This window comes from Lutra lutra, chromosome 11 (assembly GCF_902655055.1).
Source record: "Lutra lutra chromosome 11, mLutLut1.2, whole genome shotgun sequence".
Taxonomy (NCBI): domain Eukaryota; kingdom Metazoa; phylum Chordata; class Mammalia; order Carnivora; family Mustelidae; genus Lutra; species Lutra lutra.
The window spans coordinates 33,830,090-33,836,498 of NC_062288.1; the positions used below are offsets into that span (position 1 = coordinate 33,830,090).

The 6,409-nt window shown below is 38.4% G+C and overlaps 1 non-coding gene across 1 annotated transcript; it reads right to left on the minus strand.

Moving 5' to 3' along the window:
* Positions 1-5,699: 5,699 nt before the first annotated feature.
* LOC125081527 (U6 spliceosomal RNA) lies at positions 5,700-5,803 on the minus strand. Its single transcript, XR_007121728.1, has one exon. It is a non-coding gene; the product is annotated as a U6 spliceosomal RNA (small nuclear RNA).
* Positions 5,804-6,409: the final 606 nt, after the last annotated feature.

Genomic DNA, 6,409 nt, shown 5'->3' on the forward strand with positions numbered 1-6,409 from the left:
GACAGCCTGCAAATCCCCTCTAAACTAAACTCCCACATTAAAGAGAGTGAGCTTGAAATAGAATTCAAATGGAGCATGACCTCAAAAGTATGTGTGAAGAAAGGAGAGGATCCCAAAGAAGTGGTAGAGGGAAACAGAGTCTTCAGATGTGATAAACTAAGAGGCCATATATCTGAACATTATACAAAACTAATAGATCAAGCACCGTATCTTTCCTGCTCATCCTTGCGGCTCTAATGCCTAACATAATTCCTAGCAGATAGGGAAATTGGAAAAGAAAAAGACTAAAATGGTTTATAGGAATGACAATTATGATTATGATGCCCTTTTATAATCTTTAATGTACGCAGGCTCCCTTAACTTCTGCCTTGAAAGGAAATGATCTAGCTTGGTATCTGAGTAACATTTTTAAACTTCCATCTTTTTCATAAGATAGAAATTATGCTGCTGGATTTAAGATTGTAGCACCGAAAAAGCAGCTTTCCTATTTCCTTTGTATTCAGAACTGAACCTGTGCTTGTGGGAAGTTTCAGCTAAACAATTAATTGGTTGAACATAATGGAAATTTCACTCTAGAACAGACACAAGGACTCAGTTGACAGCAGGGATGCATCAAATGTCCCACACCTTTGCTACAGACCTAAAGGATATTTCCCAAAATATTCCACACCAACATTCTTCCCAGAAAGCACTCATTTAATTCATTCTAAAAATAGCCTGATTATGGGGGTGGGGGGTGGCAGAGGCAGTGGCGGGGGGCGCCCTGTATCTTCTAGATCCTCTGTCAGGTTTCAACAATTCCTTGTTACATGGGTTGAATCTAACAAGCCATAAGTTTCAGACACCTTTCTGATATATAATTATTTTATCCTGTGGTTATTACTTAAAGGAGTAGTGGCTGAACTGGGAGCAGAGAATTTAATTTCTCGAGTTTTTTTCTTGAGCTATGGTTTTTATTGGATGAGAGGCAGCCGTGATTGTACTAAATAGGTTTTTTAAAAAGCTCTTTTTGGGGGTGCCTGGGTGGCTCAGTGGGTTAAAGCCTCTGCCTTCGGCTCGGGTCATGATCCCAGGGTCCTGGGATCGAGCCCCACGTCGGGCTCTCTGCTCAGCAGGGAGTCTGCTTCCTCCTCTCTCTCTGCCTGCCTCTCTGCCTACTTGTGATTTCTGTCAAATAAATAAATAAAATCTTAAAAAAAAAAAAAAGCTCTTTTCGGAGTACCTTTCTCATAGTAGCCATGCTATTACTTTCATACAATTTTAGAGCAATGCTTGGATTATAGTAGCCTTTGGACACCTGTGCATTGTAAAGTGTAGCACATTATTACTTGTGACACCCCTCAAATGCCAATTTACTAGACTGCAGATTGTTCCCTGGGCTCAATAAATCTTTACAAATCCATCTCCAGTGGCTGGGCTATACTCCTCTCCCCACCCTCCATTCATTTTGTGCAGTAGATTCTATGTGGTTATTATGTTATGATTTCTATTAACCTGAAATTATTAGTATTCTATGACACTTGAGGAAATATTAGACACTGTACACTCATGTATCCAATTGCCACAATGATTACGCTACCTACTTATTATTATCATGTTCTATTTGGGCAGCACTTCATAAATTTCACATACACATATGTGTGTTTGTATTTGTTTAATCTCCTCAAAAATCTCAGTAGAGATTTTTGAGGAGATTAGGGGGTAGAGAAAGCAAATGACATGCATATTTCATAAAAAAAGGAGCAATGGCCAAAAATGTCCATGATGTACCGAGTCATACTGTAGATAGTGGAATGTGAATCTGAACCCACATCTGCTGTTACTTCCTGAAGAAAAAGGACTTAAGCCATACTGATACAAGACGACCCCTTTAGTGTGGATATTTTAATTTAGTTGGGGTATAGTTTGCCTGCATGGAAGGCTTAAGAAGAAAGACAAGTAAGAGCTTACTATGATAATCCAGGAGAGAAACAAGGGTGATTTGAATGAGGGTGATAGTGATAGAAGAGCTTTTATAAGCATTTGCCAACTCGACTTAACAGTATTTGCCGCTATGAGGAATAAAGGCAACGGAGAGGTCATCATAACATTGGATCTAAACAACTGGAAGAATACAGGTGCCATTTGTTTAGATAGAAGGGGCTATGAGAGCAGTAGGTTTGGGGTATCAAAATTCAGGAGTCTTAGGTTTGAGCTGTTACATTCAGATGTCTATTAAACATCCAATGAAGTACACTGAACGGATAGATGGATGGATGGGTGAATTCCAAGTTTGGATGAGGTACCTGGGCTGGAAATATGCTCCAAAATTCACAAACACATAAATATTATTTAAAGCTATGAGACTGGCTGGATGCAGGTTAGAAAAATGACATGGTGTTCTAAAATTCAGATGAAGTGTTTCAACAAGGTAGAAGTGATCACCTGTGTTAAAGACTGCTGGTACACTGAGTAAACAGAAGCTCTATAATCAAACATCATCTTTCCCAACAGAGAAGTCCTTCCTGTGTTTGACAAGAGTGATTTTGATCAAGTGGTACATACAGAGACTGCAATGATTTCTAGAGAGAAAGAGAAGAAAAGTGAAATGAGTAATTACAGGCATTTCTTTAAGAGGTAAGTTTTGCTAAAAGAAAAACAGAGTAGAAACTGGAGGAGAATAAGGTCAAGGGAGACTCGCCCCCCCCCCTTTTTTTTTTAAATTGTATTTATTTGAGAGAGTGACTGAGAGAGAGAGAGAGAGAGAGAGCACAAACTGGCAAGAGGGGTAAAGGGAGAAGCACTCCCCCCGCACTGAGCAGGGAGTCGATGTGGGGCTCGATCCCAGGACCCTGAGATCATGACCTGAGCCGAAGGCAGATGCTTAACCGACTAAGCCACTCAGGCATACCCCCCCCTTTTTTTTAAACCATGAAAAATAACAGCACTATTGTATACTGGTAGATAATCCAGTGAAGCAGGAAAAAATGGCGGCAAGAGATCACTGGCAAAGTAAAGTATAACAGGCAAAGGGAGATAGGATGAACTATCAAATAAAGAGGTTGGTATTGAGTATAAACAAGAACTGTTTATCCATGGTGACAGCAGAAGAGACAAAACATCCAGATCCAGATGTAGATAGGGTGACAAATGTAGTAAAAAGAACATATGGAATTCTTTTCTAATTGCTTCTATTTGTCCTCAATGGAATAGAAAGCCACAATGTTATCTAAGAGTGAAGATGTCAGGACCATACTATTTCAATTACAATAGCTTCACAGTTTATTTTTCCAATATTATTTATCTTTTTCATAAATTTCTTGCTCTGTTTTCTAACCGCTGTTTTGGGCCATTTTCATTCATTTTTCTTTCAGATGAGCTGCAGCATCAGTTTTCAGGTTCCAGCACAATAAGAAGAATGCAGAGTGCTGGATGAAATTCAGTGTATGGGTTCGGACATAAGTGGCATCTGAACAATATCGTGTCTTTCCAGAAAACTGGCAGGCCTGTCTACTTTTTCCAGTCTTCTCTTACATCCTCCAATAAAGCCTGTTATTAGTGTTGTTCCTTTGTTGTCAAGTTTGTCAAGTTTAATCCTGGATACTTTATGTTTTTGCTCTTTTTAATGCAAATTACCCTCCTCTTATCCCATATCATTTAAGATTAAAATATTTATTACTTATATAAGAGAAACCTAATTCAATTTCTGCCTCCTGGTAATTTTTGCAACTTTGAGCAAGTCATTTAATCCCACAAGTATCTGTCTCTGTAACTGGAAAAGGAAAAAACTAAATGACCTCTGTAAATTTAAAAATATATATATAAACAGAAGGATACTAACATTATTCCTATTTTTTATTCACCAGCTGATTCTCAGAAAACGTAATTTACTGAGCAGTGGTTCTGTGTATAATTACAAGAAGTCACCCAGTTTGGGGTATCCCACAAATGCACTTTCTAGTGGATGCTGACTGGTTATCGAGAGCTGAGAAACAAACTCACTCCATAATTTACTAGATTAAAATGAGAACCAGTTATCTGTTTATAGTTGTTTGGACCGGCAGTTTAGGCAAAACCCAATCAGAGAGGGCCGTCTTGGCTTCATGCTGTGCTTACTAGACTCATTCATGCAGATGCAATCAGCTGGCAAGTCAGCAGAAGGCTGGTTGACTTCATTGGGCCACATGCTGGCGGGTGGCTGGTGCTGTTGATCTGAGTGCCTTGGTTTTCCTCTACCTGGCTTATAAAGCAGGCTATTTTGGATATCCTGGGCTTCAAGAGAGAAACCACAATGTGCAAGTACAAGCTCCTACCTGTGTTTGTATCTGCTGATGAACCACTGGCCCAATCAATTCACGTGATCGAACCCAGAGTGAATGCAGGAGAGGGCTATACAGGGACGTGGATAACATGAAGCAAGATTCACTTGGAATTATTAACGTAATAATTTGCCACAGTTCTGAATATGATTCAGCACGGTATCGCTTTCTAGAACCAGTAACACTTTCAGCTGGTCACAGTCTAGGAAGCATGCATAATAAGTCCAAAGAGGTTATTTATTTGTTTGATTTAAAATACCCCAAAGCTCTCATACCCCTAAGTCTTCCCTTCATCAATCTGCTATAGATGTCTGACATTTCAGCGTTAGATAGTGAATCATTTGTGTTATCATTCTGTTCCTCATAAGACAACATAGATCCCCATGAAATAGGCTCCACATAAATGTATCAGGAAATTTCCAATGGGACCAGTAGCCCTTAATAGCTACCTTTAAAATAAGGATGTTTGCTCTTACGAGAAAGACTGGGAGAGAGTCATTTTCTGGATGAGACTGCTGCCCTGAGAAGGTAGATCTGGGCTTAATACCACCATAGAAGTCTCTGGAAAGTCAAAAGGTATAAGGAAAGGACTGAACTTTGAAGATTTGTTTTTTTTTTTCACTGAATCCCAGAGCTAAAGTACAAATGCAGTGAATCCTTCAGCAACTTACCTTTAATTTACTCAATTCCTATAAACTCATCTCCTACCAATTTGCCATCATATATACTTTAATAAATTTTCTCTGACCAAAAATAGTAGTTTTACTCCATTTGGGCTTTTAAATTATGGCAATTTTTAATGATGAGAATTATATTTTAAAGAAGAGCAATTTCTTACAGTGGTATTCAGACTTTAGGAACCCACAGAGTGTTTCCATTTTAATTTACTCATTTCTAGAAAAAGGAAGTCATTCTATCCATCCTCATCCTACCCACTCAGAGTGCGAGGATAAAGCTTTTATTATTCTAAAATTGCCTCTAGATTCTGGAGAAGAAGGTGATCCCATATGACCCGGGTGCTCTACCTTTATTTCTGCATTTTTATATAAGATCACCACCCAACAAAAGGAACCAAAGAGCAACTTCATAAATTAACGTCAACCTAACCTTCTAACATTGAGGCTTGCCATTTATTTCAACTAAGGTGCTACCACTAATTTGAGCCCCTATTTTCTCTATGCAAATGTTTTAGTCCATATGATTATATTTTATTTCTTCCTAGTATCGATGAAGAAATGGTCAATCCTTCCAGAGCCAAGATATACTTGCAATCAACATATTAGGTCTTAAAATTATCCATCAATAAAAATCAATTAGAAAACTAAACAAAGTATTATTTACTTAATTATCTCTATTCTCCTTGGTAGAATGGCCTTTCACCATATGCTGTAGGGAAAAGACAAACCTTTGGAAGGCTTCACAAATCTATGTTTCGTCCCCGTGCAGGGGCCGTGCCAATCTCCGTATCATTCCAATTTTAGCACATGTGCTGCCAAAGTGAGTACAAGATAGAAATATTTGGAAAGCAGCAGAATTTCTGATATCAATTGATTTCCTCTTTCTTTAATCTTGCTGCCTTTTTTTTTCAGAATTAGAAAGATTTATTTATTATCATTTTTTTTTACCCTCCCCTCTTAAAAAAAATAAAAATCCCACTGCATTAACTGTATCGGGTACAAGAAGCCAGTGGGAAATTAATTCTTTAATAAGACAACAGACAGAAAAGCAGTCACTCCAGTGCCCAAAAGCAATTAGTGGAAGTGGTCAGAACCAGGAGATCAACTTCCTTGGTCTGATTGGTAAGGCGGTCTGGGAAGGCAAATGTCAATTATCAGCATAGCCAGGAAAGAAATGATTAAAAATATGCAGACAATAGAAAGTATCAAGGAAAAGCTTGTTGAACTGAGCTATGTTCAACATGAGAACTTTCTAGGTAAGTGGAAAATAGGAGACAATTGGAGTACTACATGGAGGTAAGGTTTCAGCCCTGATTAGTTATTTAAACCGATGTGCCTATGGATGGTTCCAGACCTCCACATGATCATCCCAGCCAAAAGGAAGCTGAAGAGGTATTAAAACAAAACAAAACAAAACACACACAAAAAAACCCA